This window comes from Bufo gargarizans, chromosome 6, assembly GCF_014858855.1.
Source record: "Bufo gargarizans isolate SCDJY-AF-19 chromosome 6, ASM1485885v1, whole genome shotgun sequence".
Classification (NCBI taxonomy): domain Eukaryota; kingdom Metazoa; phylum Chordata; class Amphibia; order Anura; family Bufonidae; genus Bufo; species Bufo gargarizans.
Window position 1 is genome coordinate 149,945,465 of NC_058085.1, and position 23,980 is coordinate 149,969,444.

Here is a 23,980-nt window from a genome sequence, read left to right on the forward strand (position 1 = left end):
AGTATGGTTTTACAGCCTTGACCCTTACACACAGAGATTGTTCCAGATTCTCTGAATCTTCGGATGATGTTATGCACAGTTGATGATGATAGATGCAAAGTCTTTGCAATTTTTCGCTGGGTAACACCTTTCTGATATTGCTCCACTATCTTTCTGCAGAACATTGTGGGAATTGGTGATCCTCTGCCCATCTTGGCTTCTGAGAGACACTGCCACTCTGAGAAGCTCTTTTTATACCCAATCATGTTGCCAATTGACCTAATTAGTGTTAATTGGTCTTCCAGCTCTTCATTATGCTGAAATTTACTTTTTCCAGCCTCTTATTGCTACTTGTCCCGACTTTTTGGGGATTTGTTGACACCGTGAAAATTTGAATCAACGTATTTTTCCTTTCAAATGATACATTTACTCGGATTAAACGTTTGATCTGTCATCTACGTTCTATTACAAATAAAATATTGACATTTGTCATCTCCACATCATTGCATTGAGTTTTTATTCACAATTTGTTTAGTGTCCTAACTTTTTTGGAATCTGGTTTGTATATATCACTATATTCTAAAAATTTTAAAATTCTCGAAGTGACGATATTTCCGATTAATATTCGCTATTCGAATTTTCACGGCCAACACTAATGATAAATGCCATTTGCTGAAGTGAGACTCCTGGGGGATTGAATATGACATTAGTCTGTGTATCTGTGTGTCTTTCAGGCCAGCAAACCTATCTCTCTCTCCGCTATTAATTCTTCAGACAAACTAGGGCATTATCCTGATTGTAAAGCGCTGCAGAATATGTTGGTGCTGTATAAATAAAGATTATTATTATTTATACTAAACCCAGCATTATGACCTTACCTGCCCTACAGGGTGTGATTAACCCAAGTGAGGCACAGCTGCAGGCAAAGAATATATTTGTTTCTTTGGTATAACTTGGCTATTTCATGATATCCATATGAAGTAGATTGGTAGAATTTAAGCTCCTCTTTAGGGTTTATGCACACAATTGTTGGATGTTTTGCAGTCTGAAAATTGCATACCGGCCGTGTGCATTCCGCATTTTGCTCCTAATAGAACACTCCTATCTTTATTAGTAATGCGGACAATAATAGGACATGTCATTTTTTTTTTACAGAACGGCCATGCAGACATACGGAATCTGAATGCACATAGAGTCTTTTTTCCGTTTTTTGGCGGCCCTATTCAAGTGAATGGTTCTGAATATTGACCACAAAAAATTAATGGAACAGACATGGAAAAAAAAAACGTTTTTATGCGTAAGCCCTTAATGAGATAGTTACCAAGGTTAACTTGTAACACTTATGTTTTGGAAATTTATAGTGTCCCTTTAAGACTACATGATCCTGGGTCTTACGGATGGAGTAGAGTTAACAGTGTATGTACTGACGGAGCTACTTGCTACCAAGGTAGTTGCAAATAACCCTATTTACCTGCTACCTCTGAGGATTGCTCTACTTTTATTTAGTTTTGTCCTGTTTTAGATTTGCACAAAATAAATGAGCATTTGTTTTCCCCCAAACTTAGTGAAGACTTTTTATAACGGCACGTACATCCACATCTCAACACAGAAACGCTTTAATATTTCATCTTGGAAGTAAATAAACAATAAGGAAAAAAAGATCAATGTAGAAGTGTCCAAAGCCTTTTAATCAAACAGCACAATATCCAAGGGAGAAACTGCAAAGTGTTACTGCACATAAGGATTCGGCAGCACAGTCAAGTTCTCATTTTCAGCCTCAGGTACTGTATTTTTGTAAAATCTTATTTTGTGACCATATTTGAACCAGTGACATTGGAACTTTGAGCAAACATTCAAGTTAAGTTCTATTTCTCCTGGTAGATAAGATTTAACTTTGTGCACAAGCTCCCACAGCACATTCCTTTCTACAAGGCTACATGCACACGAACGTTGTTTTTGCCCGCATCCGAGCCACAGTTTTTGTGGCTTGGATGCGGACTAATTCACTTCAACGGGGCCGCAAAAGATGCGGACATCACTCCGTGTGCTGTCCGCAACTGTTACTCCGTTCAGTGGTCCGCAAAAAAAAATAACCTGTCCTATTCTTGTCCGTTTTGCAGTTAGAATAGGCAGTTATATTAATGGCTGTCCGTGCCGTTCCAGAAATTGTGGGACGCACACGGACACCATCCGTGTGATCCGCAATTTGCAGACCGCAAAACACATAACGGTCGTGTGCATGAGGCCTAAATGTAAGAAACGAGGCATAAAATTCCAGCAGCTAATATGATGTAAAAGACAAGCTGCTGTGGAAGTAGCTTTCTACAGAAACACTACATTAGATTTTATTACATCTTGACATTCACTTGTCAGAAAGATGATATCTTGTGACACCAGTATAAATGTGAATCCGCTTCAATTTCCTTCTTCTATCGAGAGTGATACAGGATATCTCCCTTTACTGTTCTGCATGCTGAAAATTTGTAGCAGTGCATTTTTTTTGTGGTGAAAAGAGATGATGTTATCCCATTAACTAAAAAAAATATAAAAAATGTCTACAGCAATGAACACCATTGTTTTAACGATATCAGCTTTTTATTTACCTCTTTGCAGCCGTGGTATCTTCACTTTCTGTGAATGGGCAGCAGCTCATTCTATGTAGCTATTAACTATTGTACCAGCTTCTCCCAGGAATGCATTGCAGTCTACTCTTTTTAACTCCTTCACCTGTCTTTCTCCCTTGCATAGAAAATTGCCACTTATACACACTGTCCCAGCATTTCCGCTAATAAATGGCACTATGGTAAGTAATATACTTTTCCAACCACTAATTTCCTTCTCCACTGACAGAGATAAAGAATAGATCACTGCACCAAAGCTAGAAAGTTATTGTCACGGACGGTGTACAGGAAACAAGACAAAGCAACATGCATATATGACTGGTGGATCCAAAGCTAAGGAACCAAAAGGGAGACCCCTGCACAAGACCTGAGACTATCCCTGGCTGCTCAGCCTATGCAAAGATCCGAAAGGTGGAGGTTTGCATATCCACGTACCTCGACTATATAACCCCTGAACACCCTACAATAGTGAGGGGACACAACCACCGGCTCCCTACACCAGACACGGAGGGAGTCAGGGTCACCTGGGATCCAGCAAACAGAAAATTACAGATAAATGTTCAGCACTTAACTTTGTAGCAGACAGGAAAACAAGATCAGCATGCACACACACTCCAAGAGGAAGTATAAGCCGCCCAGCAATGCACCATGGGGAGGGATTTAAAGGGAAGCAATCAGTCCAACTCCATGACAGCTGAGAGAGGCTAACGAGATGAGGAACTGAACAGCACAACAAAGAGAACTCAAGGAGGAGGTTCTGAAAGGCCTCTGTCAGAGCTTCTCAGCTGTCTGGTTGTGACAGTACCCCTCCCTCTACGAGTGGACTCCGGACACTCAGAGCCCACCTTCTCAGGATGAGACCTATGGAAAGTCCTGATGAGACGAGAGGCCTTAATGTCCGTCACTGGGACCACTGCGCACAGAATGAGACCGCTGCACTATCCTGGGACTGAGTATGACAGGAAGGGGACATCTCTCCTCTCTCTCTAAGACGCCTGTCAATACGAACGGCCTGAGACATAGCAGAGTCCAAAGAAATAGGCCTCTCATGAAAGGCAAATGCATCTTTCAATCCCTCTGAAAGACCGTGGCAAAATTGACTTCGGAGTGCAGCATCATTCCAACCAGTATCAACTGCCCATCTCCGAAATTCTGAGCAGTATATTTCTGCGGATTGTTTACCCTGGCATAATAGACGTAGTCTAGACTCAGCCAGAGCAATACGATCTGGATCATCATATATCTGACCCAGGGCTAAAAAGAATTCATCCACTGAACGGAGAGGCCGTGCCCCCTCCGGCAGCGAAAAGGCCCAGGACTGAGCGTTACCTCTGAGCAGCGATATAATGATCCCCACCCTCCGTTCCTCATCACCAGAGGAATGGGGAAGAAGGCGAAAATGGAGTTTGCAAGCCTCTCTAAAACGCACAAAATTCTCACTACCCCCGGAGAACGTATCCGGGAGCGAGATCTTAGGCTCAGAACAAACTCCATGAACGCAAGCTGAACCGGTCACTTGAAGCTGAGAAAAAGTCTTACGGAGATCAGCTACCTCCAATGAAAGACCCTGGAAGCGTTCAGCCAAAAGTGAAACCGGATCCATGCTTGAGACGGTTTTGGGCGGCTTATAATGTCACGGACGGTGTACAGGAAACAAAACAAAGCAACATGCATATATGACTGCGTGGATCCAAAGCTAAGGAACCAAAAAGAAGACCCCTGCACAAGACCTGAGACTATCCCGGGCTGCTCAGCCTATGCAAAGATCCGAAAGGTGGAGGTTTGCATATCCACGTACCTCGACTATATAACCCCTGAACACCCTACAATAGTGAGGGGACACGACCACTGGCTCCCTACACCAGACACGGAGGGAGTCAGGGTCACCTGGGATCCAGCAAACAGAAAATTACAGATAAATGTTCAGCAATTAACTTTGTAGCAGACACGAAAACAAGATCAGCATGCACACACACTCCAAGAGGAAGTATAAGCCGCCCAGCAATGCACCATGGGGAGGGATTTAAAGGGAAGCAATCAGTCCAACAAAGAGAACTCAAGGAGGAGGTTCTGAAAGGCCTCTGTCAGAGCTTCTCAGCTGTCTGGTTGTGGCAGTTATTTAAAGAGGCTAATGTTAAGGTGCCCATACACATTAGGTGTCTGCTGATCTCACTCATATCAGGGTGACTGGTTGACCATCTAATGCATGTCATGACTCTTTCCCAATGGTAGATGTTGGGGAAATAAAGCATTACAAATTCAAAGAGGGTTATGGCTGCAGTTTACTCCCCACTGCCTATTGAGAACAAAGGCACCCTAGGCTGAGTTGATTAAATAGTGGTCCCTCAAGATACAATGGTCTCACTTCCTTCTGGAATTCACATACCCACCTATCCCTTGGTTGAACTTGATGGACTTATGTCTTTTTTCAACCGTATTAACTATGTAACTATGTAAGGATACAATATTTTCAACTTACAATGGTCTTTCCTGGGCCATCATCAATTAAAAACTAGACTCAACATACTCATACAATGCCTCAGATTCAGGTCCAACCAATCAACATGGGCATTTCTCTTATAAAACACCTGTATTAGCTATCTAGAAGCACCTCTTTACAGTACAGTGTGGTACTACATGTTCTGCATTTCCCTCTGTCTGTGCCAGGGTGAGCGGTTCCATTGGATGTCAGGTAGGGGAGGCTTCATTCATTTTTCTGGGACAATGTGTACTACAGCATCCTGAAGAAGCTCCTGTGCCCATTATAGAAAGTGATTTACAGCTTCCAGCATCTATTCCTGACTGCCATATGTAAGGTCTTCCTTTATTTGTCTAAGTTATCTACTTATTTTACTTAAAGGTTTTATTAGTGATGGACGAACATCAGCCGGGACGTTTCGCGAACCCGAACGCGCGTTCGCGATCAAATGTTCATGGACCTCACCCCATTGGCCCATGGCCCCATTGACTTTAAAAACAGGCAAACCTGAAAAACCTTAAGGTCATATTTGCAGCCACCAAATACTTACTAGAAGTGCACAAATAGTACCACAACATGGACAGTGACATACCAGAGGGGGATCATTGGCAAAAATTCCCACACAAAATATGTATTTTAATCAGGGGCTATTTTTATGCATCTTAAAGGGAAACTCTAAAAAATGTACCCTGCTGGAGCCTAGAAAATTTTTATTTTAGGCAATGGGAGTGCAGGCCCCAAAAATTAGGCATTCACTTGAAAGAAAAGAGCTTGTGATGATGTGGCTGGATGTACATTAGGCAGTCAATTGATAAAAATTTTACTGCAGGCCAGTGGAGTACAGGCCCCAAAAATCAGATATTTGGTTGGAGGTACATTAGGCAATTACTGGATAACATTTTTTACTGTTGGACAGTACAGGCCCCAAAAATTAGGCATTCAACAGACAGAAATGAACTTGTGATGATGTGGCTGGAGGTAAATTAGGCCATCACTGGCTAAAAATTTTACATTAGGCCAGTACAGGCCCCAAAAATTAGGCATTCATCTGACAGAAAAGAACTTGTGATGATGTGGCTGGAGGTACATTAGGCAGTCACTGGATGCAAATTTTACTGTAGGCCAGTACAGACCCCAAAAATTAGGCATTCATCTGACATATAAGAACTTGTGATGATGTGGCTAGAGGTACATTAGGCAATTACTGGATAATTTTTTTTACTGTTGGACAGTACAGGCCCCAAAAATTAGGCATTCAACAGACAGAAATGAACTTGTGATGATGTGGCTGGAGGTAAATTAGGCCATCACTGGCTAAAAATTTTACATTAGGCCAGTACAGGCCCCAAAAATTAGGCATTCATCTGACAGAAAAGAACTAGTGATGATGTGGCTGGAGGTACATTAGGCAGTCACTGGATGCAAATTTTACTGTAGGCCAGTACAGACCCCAAAAATTAGGCATTCATCTGACATAAAAGAACTTGTGATGATGTGGCTAGAGGTACATTAGGTGGTCACTGGATACAAATTTTTCTGTTGGCCAGTACAGGCCACAAAAATTAAGCATTCACCTGACAGAAAAGAACTAGGGATTTCTCCGCTCACCAATGATTTTGCTACTGAGAGAAAAACATGTGATTTATACTAAAAAGAGCGCTGATTCCAATTATGAACTCGGAATTTGCCTGTCATGTCTAGATTTTAACCCCTTAAGGACCCTGGGGTTTTCCCTATTTGCATTCTCGTTTTTCACCCCCCCCCCCCCTCCTTCCCATAGTCCTAACTTTTTTATTTTTCCATTCACATAGCCCTAGCTGTACTAAGTTGTACTTTCAAATGGCACCATTTATGGTTGCATACCATGTAGTAGGAAGCGGGAAAAAAATTCCAAATGGGGTAGAATTGAAAAAAATCCAATTCTGATAAAGGTTTTTACTTATGGCAAATTGGCTGTTTTAATTTTTTTTTCCTGTTATGCCATTTGCCGTATGCCATTAATATTGTTATATTTTAATAGTATGGGCATTTTTGCATGCAGCGATGCCCATGATGTTTATTTTTTTATAGTTTAAATATTTTTATTTATGTATAAGGAAAGGGGGGTGATTTGAACTTTACATTTTTTTTTATATTAGTAAAATAATTTTTTAACTTTTTTTAAGTCACCTTGGATGACAATAACTAGCAATCATTAGATTGTCTATTGTGTTCATTGATGTCACCATTGAACACTTCACTATACAAATACATTGCTGCCACCTAGTCATCTGATAGTCACCGAAGCCTGCTTAAAGCTTTAGCCTATTAAATCAAAGAAACAAGTTCCCCGATCTCAGCCTGGAAACGCTGCTACCGGAGCGGAAGTGCGCTACTTTTGCTTCCGGACTGCGCAGATGCCGTAGTCACATTTGACCATGGCATCTGAAAGGGAAAATGTATGCGATCAGCCTTATGGCTGAATGCATACATGTCTTGCAGGTCCCTGCTATTTAAAATAGCAGAAACCCGGCGGCTATGGCGCCCGCTGCACGTGTGAGTGGACGCCATGTTTGGGGACCAGACTTCCGCCGTACATGTCAGGTGGAGGTCCTTAAAGGGTTAAGTACATGCAAAGCCTATTCAGTCATAATATTAATGCATTATATTGGAGATATTTCAATGGACATGTCCAGACCTATTCGGACGCACTCAGGCTGATGTCAGCAGTAAGTATATAAGGCAAGTGGGACAGAATTTGATAAAGTGATCTGTTATACTGCTATCACTTTTGAAACTTAAGGCTACTTTTTTACTTGTGGCAGAGGATTCCAGCAGGCAGTTCCATCGCCGGAACTGCCTACCGGATCTGGCAATCTGTATGCAAACAGATGCATTTGGGAGATGGGGTACAGAATGGTCAATCTGTCACAAAGACCGTGATCGCCGAACAGTGTGTTGTCTTCCTGGCGCTAGCGTTCGACACATTGAGGATTGGGTTGACAGATTACTGGGAGGGGCTGAAGAAGACCCAGCAGTCATGGTCCATATAGAAACTAATGACAATGTTAGAGGAAGGTGGAGAGTCCTTTAAAATGATTTTTAGGGATTTAGGTCAAAAGTTTAAGGCAAGGACCTCAAAGGTAGTGTTTTCCACAATACTGCCTGTACCATGAGCCACACAAGAAAGGCAGCCTATGGGGCAGACGAGCTGGTCAGGAGTGCACGACTGAGGTGTCAGCCACACCTCCAGTACAAACTGCAAAGAAAAAGGGGTTCAGTCAGCACATCCCAATGCGCAGTTTTAATTAGTGTGAGTATATAGCTTAGCCTGCTCCCCCTCATTCACTGGAAGCCATTTGGCACCAGGAGAGGTATAGTGTGGACTCTGATTGCATTCTTTGGTGGCCATTTGGCACCAGGAGAGGTGTGGAGTGAGCTTGGCATGCATGTTGGTACCTGCATTCCTTGGATATAATGGAGGACATTTTGGGCCCATAGATGACAGAAATTAAAGCAGGCCCAGCATGCATGTGGGACCTACACTCCTTGAATTGTATCGTAGCCATCTTGACACATAAAGGTAAGTATTTTGTGTTAGGACCCTTCTTACAGAGATCGCCTTCATGTGCGGCAGACGGGCTAAATAATTTTTGTACAAAATGTATTTGCAAAGCATCTCTAATTTATAAGTATGGCATTAGCAATTATTATGCATTTTTGTACTTTATTTGGTTTGCAGAGAGCCGTTGCATTGCATGTTTTGTTTTACAATGATTATCACTGTATGTAAACAAACAATCATTAATGCATTAGTTGCATTATTTTCTTCAGCACAACCTCATTTACTCGGGATGTTGTGCTGCCGACAAACCATGGTTTTAATGTTTGCATAAATTAGGAAATCTGCTGATAAATAAGTGTTTGGTTGTCTGCTAATTGGCTGACATGTTTACCCGGGCAATGATTCGGAATGACCATTAATGCAGTTGTTCCTTTGCACAATCATCAGTCCATGTTAATGGTCCCTACTCCCTAAGATTAACCACAGATCCCCCAGATTTTATTCTGAGGGCTCCAGGAATCTTAGATTTAAGCTTCTGTATGTAAGGACTTCAACCTATAAAGCCGTGGAACAGACAAGGATGGAATGTGCTGGAAACTAGAGTTGAGCGAATACCTGGATGTTCGGGTTCGAGAAGTTCGGCCGAACTTCCCGAAAATGTTCGGGTTCGGGATCCGAACCCGATCCGAACTTAGTCCCGAACCCGAACCCCATTGAAGTCAATGGGGACCCGAACTTTTCGGCACTAAAACGGCTGTAAAACAGCCCAGGAAAGGGCTAGAGGGCTGCAAAAGGCAGCAACATGTAGGTAAATCCCCTGCAAACAAATGTGGATAGGGAAATGAATTAAAATAAAAATTAAATAAATAAAAATTAACCAAAATCAATTGGAGAGAGGTCCCATAGCAGAGAATCTGGCTTCCCGTCACCCACCACTGGAACAGTCCATTCTCAGATATTTAGGCCCCGGCACCCAGGCAGAGGAGAGAGGTCCCGTAACAGACAATCTGGCTTCATGTCAGCAGAGAATCAGTCTTCATGTCATAGCAGAGAATGAGGCTTCACATCAGCCACCACTGCAACAGTCCATTGTCATAAATTTAGGCCCAGCACCCAGGCAGAGGAGAGAGGTCCCGTAACAGAGGATCTGGCTTCATGTCAGCAGAGAATCAGTCTGCATTTCATAGCAGAGAATCAGTCTTCATGTCATAGCAGAGAATCAGGCTTCACGTCACCCACCACTGTAAGAGTCCATTTTCATAAATTTAGGCCCAGCACCCAGGCAGAGGAGAGAGGTCCCGTAACAGACAATCTGGCTTCATGTCAGCAGAGAATCAGTCTTCATGTCATAGCAGAGAATCAGGCTTCACGTCACCCACCACTGCAACAGTCCATTTTCATAAATTTAGGCCCAGCACCCAGGCAGAGAAGAGAGGTCCCGTAACAGACAATCTGGCTTCATGTCAGCAGAGAATTAGTCTGCATGTCATAGCAGAGAATGAGGCTTCACATCAGCCACCACTGCAACAGTCCATTGGCATATATTTAGGCCCAGCACCCAGGCAGAGGAGAGAGGTCCCGTAACAGAGGATCTGGCTTCATGTCAGCAGAGAATCAGTCTTCATGTCATAGCAGAGAATCAGGCTTCACGTCACCCACCACTGTAAGAGTCCATTTTCATAAATTTAGGCCCAGCACCCAGGCAGAGGAGAGAGGTCCCGCAACAGACAATCTGGCTTCATGTCAGCAGAGAATTAGTCTGCATTTCATAGCAGAGAATGAGGCTTCACGTCAGCCACCAATGCAACAGTCCATTGTCAGATATTTAGGCCCAGCACCCAGGCAGAGGAGAGAGGTCCCGTAACAGAGGATCTGGCTTCATGTCAGCAGAGAATCAGTCTTCATATCATAGCAGAGAATCAGGCTTCACGTCACCCACCACTGCAACAGTCCATTTTCATAAATTTAGGCCCAGCACCCAGGCAGAGGAGAGAGGTCCCGTAACAGAGGATCTGGTTTCATGTCAGCAGAGAATCAGTCTGCATGTCATAGCAGAGAATCAGTCTTCATGTCATAGCAGAGAATCAGGCTTCACGTCACCCACCACTGTAAGAGTCCATTTTCATAAATTTAGGCCCAGCACCCAGGCAGAGGAAAGAGGTTCCGTAACAGACAATCTGGCTTCATGTCAGCAGAGAATCAGTCTTCATGTCATAGCAGAGAATCAGGCTTTTCGTCACCCACCACTGCAACAGTCCATTTTCATAAATTTAGGCCCAGCACCCAGGCAGAGGAGAGAGGTCCCATAACAGACAATCTGGCTTCATGTCAGCAGAGAATTAGTCTGCATGTCATAGCAGAGAATCAGGCTTAACGTCAGCCACCAATGCAACAGTCCATTGTCAGATATTTAGGCCCAGCACCCAGGCAGAGGAGAGAGGTCCCGTAACAGAGGATCTGGCTTCATGTCAGCAGAGAATCAGTCTTCATATCATAGCAGAGAATCAGGCTTCACGTCACTCACCACTGCAACAGTCCATTTTCATAAATTTAGGCCCAGCACCCAGGCAGAGGAGAGAGGTCCCGTAACAGACAATCTGGCTTCATGTCAGCAGAGAATTAGTCTGCATGTCATAGCAGAGAATCAGGCTTCACGTCAGCCACCAATGCAACAGTCCATTGTCAGATATTTAGGCCCAGCACCCAGGCAGAGGAGAGAGGTCCCGTAACAGAGGATCTGGCTTCATGTCAGCAGAGAATCAGTCTTCATATCATAGCAGAGAATCAGGCTTCACGTCACCCACCACTGCAACAGTCCATCTTCATAAATTTAGGCCCAGCACCCAGGCAGAGGAGAGAGGTCCCGTAACAGACAATCTGGCTTCATGTCAGCAGAGAATTAGTCTGCATGTCATAGCAGAGAATCAGGCTTCACGTCAGCCACCAATGCAACAGTCCATTGTCAGATATTTAGGCCCAGCACCCAGGCAGAGGAGAGAGGTCCCGTAACAGAGGATCTGGCTTAATGTCAGCAGAGAATCAGTCTTCATATCATAGCAGAGAATCAGGCTTCACGTCACCCACCACTGCAACAGTCCATTTTCATAAATTTAGGCCCAGCACCCAGGCAGAGGAGAGAGGTCCCGTAACAGACAATCTGGCTTCATGTCAGCAGAGAATTAGTCTGCATGTCATAGCAGAGAATCAGGCTTCACATCAGCCACCAATGCAACAGTCCATTGTCAGATATTTAGGCCCAGCACCCAGGCAGAGGAGAGAGGTCCCGTATCAGAGGATCTGGCTTCATGTCAGCAGAGAATTAGTCTGCATGTCATAGCAGAGAATCAGGCTTTTCGTCACCCACCACTGCAACAGTCCATTTTCATAAATTTTGGCCCAGCATCCAGGCAGAGGAGAGAGGTCCCGTAACAGACAATCTGGCTTCATGTCAGCAGAGAATCAGTCTTCATGTCATAGCAGAGAATCAGGCTTCACGTCACCCACCACTGTAAGAGTCCATTTTCATAAATTTAGGCCCAGCATCCAGGCAGAGGAGAGAGATCCCGTAACAGACAATATGGCTTCATGTCAGCAGAGAATCAGTCTTCATGTCATAGCAGAGAATCAGGCTTCACGTCACCCACCACTGCAACAGTCCATTTTCATAAATTTAGGCCCAGCACCCAGGCAGAGGAGAGAGGTCCCGTAACAGACAATCTGGCTTCATGTCAGCAGAGAATTAGTCTGCATTTCATAGCAGAGAATGAGGCTTCACGTCAGCCACCAATGCAACAGTCCATTGTCAGATATTTAGGCCCAGCACCCAGGCAGAGGAGAGAGGTCCCGTAACAGAGGATCTGGCTTCATGTCAGCAGAGAATCAGTCTTCATATCATAGCAATGAATCAGGCTTCACGTCACCCACCACTGCAACAGTCCATTTCCATAAATTTAGGCCCAGCACCCAGGCAGAGGAGAGAGGTCCCGTAACAGAGGATCTGGCTTCATGTCAGCAGAGAATCACTCTGCATGTCATAGCAGAGAATCAGTCTTCATGTCATAGCAGAGAATCAGGCTTCACGTCACCCACCACTGTAAGAGTCCATTTTCATAAATTTAGGCCCAGCACCCAGGCAGAGGAAAGAGGTTCCGTTACAGACAATCTGGCTTCATGTCAGCAGAGAATCAGTCTTCATGTTATAGCAGAGAATCAGGCTTCACGTCACCCACCACTGCAACAGTCCATTATCATAAATTTAGGCCCAGCACCCAGGCAGAGGAGAGAGGTCCCGTAACAGACAATCTGGCTTCATGTCAGCAGAGAATTAGTCTGCATGTCATAGCAGAGAATCAGGCTTCACGTCAGCCACCAATGCAACAGTCCATTGTCAGATATTTAGGCCCAGCACCCAGGCAGAGGAGAGAGGTCCCGTAACAAAGGATCTGGCTTCATGTCAGCAGAGAATCAGTCTTCATATCATAGCAGAGAATCAGGCTTCACGTCACCCAACACTGCAACAGTCCATTTTCATAAATTTAGGCCCAGCACCCAGGCAGAGGAGAGAGGTCCCGTAACAGAGGATGTGGCTTCATGTCAGCAGAGAATTAGTCTGCATGTCATAGCAGAGAATCAGGCTTCACGTCACCCAACATTGGAACAGTCCATTGGCATATATTTAGGCCCCGGCACCCAGACAGAGGAGAGGTTCATTCAACTTTGGGTAGCCTCGCAATATAATGGTAAAATGAAAATAAAAATAGGATTGAATGAGGAAGTGCCCTGGAGTCCAATAATATATGGTTAAGGGGAGGTAGTTAATGTCTAATCTGGACAAGGGACGGACAGGTCCTGTGGGATCCATGCCTGGTTCATTTTTATGAACGTCAGCTTGTCCAGATTTGCTGTAGACAGGCGGCTGCATTTGTCTGTAATGACGCCCCCTGCCGTGCTGAATACACGTTCAGACAAAACGCTGGCCGCCGGGCAGGCCAGCACCTCCAAGGCATAAAAGGCTAGCTCTGGCCACGTGGACAATTTAGAGACCCAGAAGTTGAATGGGGCCGAACCATCAGTCAATACGTGGAGGGGTGTGCACACGTACTGTTCCACCATGTTAGTGAAATGTTGCCTCCTGCTAACACGTTGCGTATCAGGTGGTGGTGCAGTTAGCTGTGGCGTGTTGACAAAAGTTTTCCACATCTCTGCCATGCTAACCCTGCCCTCAGACGAGCTGGCCGTGACACAGCTGCCTTGGCGACCTCTTGCTCCTCCTCTGCCTTGGCCTTGGGCTTCCACTTGTTCCCCTGTGACATTTGGGAATGCTCTCAGTAGCGCGTCTACCAACGTGCGCTTGTACTCGCGCATCTTCCTATCACGCTCCAGTGCAGGAAGTAAGGTGGGCACATTGACTTTGTAGCGTGGATCCAGCAGGGTGGCAACCCAGTAGTCCGCACAGGTTAAAATGTGGGCAACTCTGCTGTCGTTGCGCAGGCACTGCAGCATGTAGTCGCTCATGTGTGCCAGGCTGCCCAGGGGTAAGGACAAGCTGTCCTCTGTAGGAGGCGTATCGTCATCGTCCTGCCTTTCCCCCCAGCCACGCACCAGTGATGGACCCGAGCTGCGTTGGGTGCCACCCCGCTGTGACCATGCTTCATCCTTATCCTCCTCCACCTCCTCCTCATCCTCGTCCTCCTCGTCCTCCAGTAATGGGCCCTGGCTGGCCACATTTGTACCTGGCCTCTGCTGTTGCCAAAAACCTCCCTCTGAGTCACTTCGAAGAGACTGGCCTGAAAGTGCTAAAAATGACCCCTCTTCCTCCTCCTCCTCCTCCTCCTGGGCCACCTCCTCTTCCATCATCGCCCTAAGTGTTTTCTCAAGGAGACATAGAAGTGGTATTGTAACGCTGATAACGGCGTCATCGCCACTGGCCATGTTGGTGGAGTACTCGAAACAGCGCAACAGGGCACACAGGTCTCGCATGGAGGCCCAGTCATTGGTGGTGAAGTGGTGCTGTTCTGTAGTGCGACTGACCCGTGCGTGCTGCAGCTGAAACTCCACTATGGCCTGCTGCTGCTCGCACAGTCTGTCCAGCATGTGCAAGGTGGAGTTCCACCTGGTGGGCACGTCGCATATGAGGCGGTGAGCGGGAAGGCCGAAGTTACGCTGTAGCGCAGACAGGCGAGCAGCAGCAGGATGTGAACGCCGGAAGCGCGAACAGACGGCCCGCACTTTATGCAGCAGCTCTGACATGTCGGGGTAGTTGTGAATGAACTTCTGCACCACCAAATTCAGCACATGCGCCAAGCAAGGGATGTGCGTCAAATTGGCTAGTCCCAGAGCTGCAACGAGATTTCGCCCATTATCACACACCACCAGGCCGGGCTTGAGGCTCACCGGCAGCAACCACTCGTTGGTCTGTTGTTCTATACCCCGCCACAACTCCTGTGCGGTGTGGGGCCTGTCCCCCAAACATATGAGTTTCAGAATGGCCTGCTGACGTTTACCCCGGGCTGTGCTGAAGTTGGTGGTGAAGGTGTGTGGCTGACTGGATGAGCAGCTGGAAGAAGAGGAGGAGGAAGCCGAGAAGGAGGAGGTGGCAACAGGAGGCAAAGAATGTTGCCCTGCGATCCTTGGCGGCGGAAGGACGTGCGCCAAACAGCTCTATGCCTGGGGCCCAGCTGCCACTACATTTACCCAGTGTGCAGTTAGGGAGATATAGCGTCCCTGGCCGTGCTTACTGGTCCACGTATCTGTGGTTAGGTGGACCTTGCTACAGATGGCGTTGCGCAGTGCACACTTGATTTTATCGGATACTTGGTTGTGCAGGGAAGGCACGGCTCTCTTGGAGAAGTAGTGGCGGCTGGGAACAACATACTGTGGGACAGCAAGCGACATGAGCTGTTTGAAGCTGTCTGTGTCCACCAGCCTAAATGACAGCATTTCATAGGCCAGTAGTTTAGAAATGCTGGCATTCAGGGCAATGGATCGAGGGTGGCAAGGTGGGAATTTACGCTTTCTCTCAAATGTTTGTGAGATGGAGAGCTGAACGCTGCCGTGTGACATGGTTGAGACGCTTGGTGACGGAGGTGGTGGTGGTGGTGTTGGTGGTACATCCCCTGTTTGCTGGGCGGCAGGTGCCAACGTTCCTCCAGAGGCGTAGGAAGAGGCCGAGGCGGCAGCAGCAGAAGAGGCCGAGGCGGCAGCAGCAGAAGAGGTAGCAGAGGGAGCCTGAGTGACTTCCTTGGTTTTAAGGTGTTTACTCCACTGCAGTTCATGCTTTGCATGCAGGTGCCTGGTCATGCAGGTTGTGCTCAGGTTCAGAACGTTAATGCCTCGCTTCAGGCTCTGATGGCACAGCGTGCAAACCACTCGGGTCTTGTCGTCAGCACATTGTTTGAAGAAGTGCCATGCCAGGGAACTCCTTGAAGCTGCCTTTGGGGTGCTCGGTCCCAGATGGCAGCGGTCAGTAGCAGGCGTAGTCTCTTGGCGGCGGGTGTTCTGCTTTTGCCCACTGCTCCCTCTTTTGCTACGCTGTTGGCTCGGTCTCACCACTGCCTCTTCCTCCGAACTGTGAAAGTCAGTGGCACGACCTTCATTCCATGTGGGGTCTAGGACCTCATCGTCCCCTGCATCGTCTTCCACCCAGTCTTGATCCCTGACCTCCTGTTCAGTCTGCACACTGCAGAAAGACGCAGCAGTTGGCACCTGTGTTTCGTCATCATCAGAGACATGCTGAGGTGGTATTCCCATGTCCTCATCATCAGGAAACATAAGTGGTTGTGCGTCAGTGCAGTCTATGTCTTCCACCGCTGGGGAAGGGCTAGGTGGATGCCCTTGGGAAACCCTGCCAGCAGAGTCTTCAAACAGCATAAGAGACTGCTGCATAACTTGAGGCTCAGACAGTTTCCCTGAAATGCATGGGGGTGATGTGACAGACTGATGGGGTTGGTTTTCAGGCGCCATCTGTGCGCTTTCTGCAGAAGACTGGGTGGGAGATAATGTGAACGTGCTGAATCCACTGTCGGCCACCCAATTGACTAATGCCTGTACCTGCTCAGGCCTTACCATCCTTAGAACGGCATTGGGCCCCACCATATATCGCTGTAAATTCTGGCGGCTACTGGGACCTGAGGTAGTTGGTACACTAGGACGTGTGGATGTGGCAGAACGGCCACGTCCTCTCCCAGCACCAGAGGGTCCACTAACACCACCACGACCATGTCCACGTCCGCGTCCCTTACTAGATGTTTTCCTCATTGTTATGGTTCACCACAACAACAAAAATATTATTTGGCCCAATGTATTGTATTCAAATTCAGCTGAATATAAATTTGAGGCCTAGTATTTAGGCGCTGGGTGACCGGTATGGATTTACTGACAGAATTAGACTTGGAAAAGCACAGTAGCGTGTGTGTGAAGTTATTCTGAATGACCCTATTTGCACCTTGAATATTATATACCCTTTTAGGGATAGATTTCAAATAGCTCTGATATAGCAGAAACCACTAAATTATGAAATTGCTAAATTGGGAATTGTATTTCAACCCAGAACAAAAAATGTGCTTTGACGGACACTAAATAACTTTCCCAGCCACAACAGTACAGCGGTAACGAGAGATTTAGCGGGATATAAATTTGAGGCCTAGTATTTAGGCGCTGGGTGACCGGTATGGATTTACTAACAGAATTAGACTTGGAAATGCACAGTAGCGTGTGTGTGAAGTTATTCTGAATGACCCTATTTGCACCTTGAATATTATATACCCTTTTAGGGATAGATTTCAAATAGCTCTGATATAGCAGAAACCACTAAATTATGAAATTGCTAAATTGGGAATTGTATTTCAACCCAGAACAAAAAATGTGCTTTGACGGACACTAAATAACTTTCCCAGCCACAACAGTACAGCGGTAACAAGAGATTTAGCGGGATATAAATTTGAGGCCTAGTATTTAGGCGCTGGGTGACCGGTATGGATTTACTAACAGAATTAGACTTGGAAATGCACAGTAGCGTGTGTGTGAAGTTATTCTGAATGACCATATGTGCACCTTGAATATTATATACCCTTTTAGGGAAAGATTTCAAATAGCTCTGATATAGCAGAAACCACTAAATTATGAAATTGCTAAATTGGGAATTGTATTTCAACCCTGAACAAAAAATGTGCTTTGACGGACACTAAATAACTTGCCCAGCCACAACAGTACAGCGGTAACAAGAGATTTAGCGGGATATAAATTTGAGGCCTAGTATTTAGGCGCTGGGTGACCGGTATGGATTTACTAACAGAATTAGACTTGGAAATGCACAGTAGCGTGTGTGTGAAGTTATTCTGAATGACCCTATGTGCACCTTGAATATTATATACCCTTTTAGGGATAGATTTCAAATAGCTCTGATATAGCAGAAACCACTAAATTATGAAATTGCTAAATTGGGAATTGTATTTCAACCCTGAACAAAAAATGTGCTTTGACGGACACTAAATAACTTGCCCAGCCACAACAGTACAGCGGTAACGAGAGATTTAGCGGGATATAAATTTGAGGCCTAGTATTTAGGCGCTGGGTGACCGGTATGGATTTACTAACAGAATTAGACTTGGAAATGCACAGTAGCGTGTGTGTGAAGTTATTCTGAATGACCCTATGTGCACCTTGAATATTATATACCCTTTTAGGGATAGATTTCAAATAGCTCTGATATAGCAGAAACCACTAAATTATGAAATTGCTAAATTGGGAATTGTATTTCAACCCTGAACAAAAAATGTGCTTTGACGGACACTAAATAACTTGCCCAGCCACAACAGTACAGCGGTAACGACAGATTTAGCGGGATATAAATTTGAGGCCTAGTATTTAGGCGCTGGGTGACCGGTATGGATTTAGTGACAGAATTAGACTGGGATATGGCCAAAAAATAACCACACTATTGCTGGTTAAATGCACTTGGTGTGACAGCTTGACCGACCCCACTACTGAGGGTTAAATGCACTTGGTGACGGGCGCAGCTTGCCCCTGATGTAGTATATGGCCAAAAAATGAACAGACTATTGCTGGTTAAATGCACTTGGTGTGACAGCTTGACCAACCACACTACTGAGGGTTAAATGCACTTGGTGACGGGCGCAGCTTGCCCCTGATGTAGTATATGGCCAAAAAATGAACAGACTATTGCTGGTTAAATGCACTTGGTGACGGGCGCAGCTTGCCCCTGATTTAGTATATGGCCAAAAAATTAACAGACTATTGCTGGTTAAATGCACTTGGTGTGACAGCTTCACCCTGATGTAGGCTTTAGCCAAAAAACAACCACACCATTGAGGGTTAAATGCACTTGGTGACAGGCGCAGCTTGCCCCTGATGTAGTATATGGCCAAAAAATAAACAGACTATTGCTGGTTAAATGCACTTGGTGTGACAGCTTCACCCTGATGTAGGATTTAGCCAAAAAACAACCACACCATTGAGGTTTAAATGCACTTGGTGACAGGCGCAGCTTGCCCCTGATGTAGTATATGGCCAAAAAATAAACAGACTATTGCTGGTTAAATGCACTTGGTGTGACAGCTTCACCCTGATGTAGGCTTTAGCCAAAAAACAACCACACCATTGAGGGTTAAATGCACTTGGTCGCAGCAAGGGCTGGCGCACCACAAGACACAAAATGGCCGCCGATCACCCCAGAAAAAAGTGACTGACAAACGGTCTGGGCAGCCTAAAAACAGTGAGCAATTGAATTTCAGCAGCTCAATGATGCACAGCTGCAGATCGATCGATTAATCAAGTCCTTTGGAGAAGTTAATCTGCCTAATCTCGCCCTACTGTCGCAGCCGCAACCTCTCCCTACGCTAATCAGAGCAGAGTGACGGGCGGCGCTATGTGACTCCAGCTTAAATAGAGGCTGGGTCACATGGTGCTCTGGCCAATCACAGCCATGCCAATAGTAGGCATGGCTGTGACGGCCTCTTGGGGCAAGTAGTATGACGCTTGTTGATTGGCTGCTTTGCAGCCTTTCAAAAAGCGCCAAGAAAGCGTCACAAACGCGCCAAGAAAGCGACGAACACCGAACCCGAACCCGGACTTTTACGAAAATGTCCCGGTTCGGGTCCGTGTCACGGACACCCCAAAATTCGGTACAAACCCGAACTATACAGTTCGAGTTCGCTCATCCCTACTGGAAACCTGTTGAGATATGTGCTTAACAAAATATATATCGCATATTTTTTGTCATATAGAAACCCATATTAACCCACAAACGTTATTAATATAGTTGGTAGTCAAGAAGAAATTCATCTGAAGAGTGAACACACACAGACAGCTAAATCAGCTTCTTTCTGTAAGGACTGTCCTGCAGAATAGATTTCCCTGCCACTGGCAGGCTGCCAGTATGACTCGGGGATAGGTTACAGACCAGACAAGCCTTAGGTTTACTTTTCAATGCAATTTAGTAGTGTTGCTGCTTAAATAAGGCATAGTGTGTAACATGAACACATCATTACTGGATAGTTATTACTAGGATGAAACAGCTGTAGCCAGCATAGATTTAAAGAGGTGATCCAGGTTCTTCTCAATGTTTAGCCTTCTTCCCTAGCTTGTTTAACCTAATGCAAGAATTAAGGATGAGAGAATCAACTCTAACAAATTGATTTGTCTCAGGTTTGTCAACTGTGTTGCTATTTGGAGTTGGAGTATTTGGAGTTGCAGCGCAGGCAGGAGATTCACAGTGCCAGGCGAGATGTCCAGCCCTATCAATCAAACAGCAGGTAGGCTTTTCATTAGCTGTGGGTACAGCTCCTCACAGGTGAAGATGTCTTGCTTTTTCTTACAATCAATTAACTCATCCCTAACAAGAATCATACTAACCTGGTGCCTGCTGCTATGGGTTGGTGTCCTGACTGTTATCAGAGATCCTCCAGTCCCAGACTTGTTTACTTCCGGTTGTGGTCACATGCGCCGCTACAGATTGGCTGCAGAGGTACACTTCACCTTGTCTGCAGCCCATATGAAGGTTAACTAGATGGTGTCATTTCTGAAGAAACCACATGATGTTGGCTTGAAAACGTTAGCGCTATAAGCAAAGTCTGTTTAACCTGGTTTTTTAAAATTTGAACCCAAGTCAACCCAAGACTATGCCAAATTTGCAGACCCTGCCATTGACAGTCTAAGAGTAGCGGCAATTTCAATTTTCCCATATAAAATGAATGGCTGAAATGTGATTGGTATCTGGCTTTAAAACTGTGAGAATGTAAGTATTTGAAATTTTCACATTAAAGTAAATAGGTGAAATCAGATTGGCTGTTTTAGGCTTCACCCACTTTTCCTAAATTTTGACTGCAGTCACCCAGTGAGTAATTGTGCTAAGTTTGGGACACTAGGCATTTAAACTATGATAATAGCAGAAGTTTATATTTTTTTCATTAAGGTTAATAGCTGGAATCTAATTGGCTGTTGTTACCCCGTCCCTTTGTTTTGCTAATTGTGAACCACAGTCACCCAGTGACAAACACTTTAAGTACAGTCCAAATAGGTATAGAACAAAAAGGGCGGCACTCACCAATGTAGTAAATTGAAAATCATTCTTTATTCATCCGGAATAACATTAACCACTTCACATCCGGGCCATTTGCCCCCTTCCTGACCAGGCTTAATTTTGCAAATCTGACATATGTCACTTTATGTGGTAACATCTTTGGAACACTTTTACTTATCCAAGCCATTCAGAGATTGTTTTCTCATGACACATTGTACTTCATGATGGTCATAAATTTGATTCAATATATTTCACCTTTATTTATGAAAAATTCAAAATTTTGAAAAAATTTTAATTTTCAAAATTTCTATTTCTGAAAGTGATACCTCATAAAATATTTATTACTTAACATTTCCCATATGTCTACTTCATGTTGGCATCATTTGTAAATGTCATTTTTTTTTAGGACATTAGAAGGCTTCGAATTTTAGAAGCAATTCTTTAAATGTTTTTGAAAATTGCTAAAACCCACTTTTTAACCCTTTCAGGACCAAGCCATTTTTCACCTTAAGGACCAGGCTATTTTTTGCAAATCTGACCAGTGTGAGTTTATGTGTGAATAACTTTAAAACACTTTTACTTATCCAGGCCGTTCTGAGATTGTTTTTTTCGTCCCATATTGTACTTCATGACACTGGTAAAATTAAGTAAAAAAAAATACCTAATTTACCCAAAATTTGGAAAAATTAGCAAATTTCAAAGTTTCAGTTTCTCTACTCCTGTAATACATAGTAATACCCCCAAAAATTGTGATGAATTTACATTCCCCATATGTCTACTTCATGTTTGGATCATTTTGGGAATTACATTTTATTTTTTGGGGACATTACAAGGCTTAGAAGTTTAGAAGCATTTTTCGGAAAATTTCCAAAACCCATTTTTTAAGGACCAGTTCAGGTCTGAAGTCACTTTGTGAGGCTTACATAAATGAAACCACCCAAAAATGACCACATTCTATAAACTACACCCCTCAAGGTATTCAAAACTGATTTTACAAACTTTGTTAACCCTTTAGGTGTTGCACAAGAGTTATTGGCAAATGGGGATGAAATTTGAGAATTTTATTTTTTTGCCTAATTTTCCATTTTAACCCATTTTTTCCACTACCAAAGCAAGGGTTAACAGCCAAACAAGACTGTATCTTTATTGCCCTGACTCTGCTGTTTACAGAAACACCCCATATTTGGCCGTAAACTACTGTACGGCCACACAGCGGGGCGTAGAGTGAAAGGTGCGCCGTATGGTTTTTGGAAGCCAGATTTTGCTGGACAGTTTTTTTGACACCATGTCCCATTTGAAGCCCCCTGCTGCACCCCTAGAGTAGAAACTCTATGAAAGTGACCCCATCTAAGAAACTACACCCCTCAAGGTATTCAAAACTGATTTTACAAACGTTGTTAACCCTTTAGGTGTTGCACAAGATTTAATGGAAAATAGAGATGAAATTTCAGAATTTCAATTTTTGGGCAGATTTTCCATTTTAATATTTTTTTTTCAAGTAACAAACCAAGGGTTAACAGCCAAACAAAACTCATTATTTATGGCCCTGATTCTGTAGTTTACAGAAACACCCCATATGGAGTTGTAAACTGCTCTACGAGCACACGGCAGGGCGCAGAAAGAAAAGGTGCGCCATATGGTTTCTGGAAGGCAGATTTTGCTGGACTGGTTTTTAGACACCATGTCCCATTTGAAGCCCCCTGATGCACCCCTAGAGTAGAAACTCTATAAAAGTGACCCCCATCTAAGAAACTACACCCCTCAAGGTATTCAAAACTGATTTTACAAACGTTGTTAACCCTTTAGGTGTTCCACAAGAGTTATTGGCAAATAGAGATGACATTTCAGAATTTCAATTTTTGGGCAAATTTTCCATTTTACTATTTTTTTCCAGTTACAAAGCAAAGTTTAACAGCCAAACAAAACTCATTATTTATGGCTCTGATTCTGTAGTTTACAGAAACACCCAATACGGGCTTGTAAACTGCTGTACGTGCACACGGCAGGGCGCAGAAGGAAAGGGATGCCATTTTTGGAAGGCAGATTTTGCTAGACAGTTCTTTTGGGCACTATGTCCCATTTGAAGCCCCCCTGATGCACCTCTAGGTTAGAAACTCCAAAAGAGTGACCCATTTTGGAAACTATGGGATAAGTTGGCAGTTTTGTTGGTACTATTTTAGGGTATATATGATTTTTGGTTGCTCTATATTACACTTTTTGTGAGGCAAAGTAACAAAAAATAGAAATTCTGAAATTTCATCTCCATTTGCCACTTACTCTTGTGGAACACCTTAAAGGGTTAGCAAAGTTTGTAAAATCAGTTTAGAATACCTTGAGAGGTGTAGTTTACAAAATGGGGTAACTTTTTGGAGTTTCTACTCTAGGGGTGCATCAGGGGGGGCTTCAAATGGGACATGGTGTCAAAAATACCAGTCCAGCAAAAACTGCCTTCCAAAAACCATATGGCATTCCTTTCCTTCTGTGCCCTGCCGTGTGGCCATACAGCAGTTTACGACCAAATATGGGGCATTAATATAAACTACAGAATCAGGCCAATAAATATTGAGTTTTATTTGGCTGTTAACCCTTGCTTTGTTACGGGAAAAAATGGATTAAAATGGAAAATTTCCCCAAAAATAGCTGTTTTGGCACTGTTTTTATTTTTTATTATTTGCAACGTTCATCTGACAGGTATGATCATGTGCTATTGTTATAGAGCAGGTTCCTACGGATGTGGCAATACCTAATATGTCTACCTTTTTTAATTTATCTAGGTTTTACACAATATCATTTTTGAAACAAAAAAAATCATGTTTTAG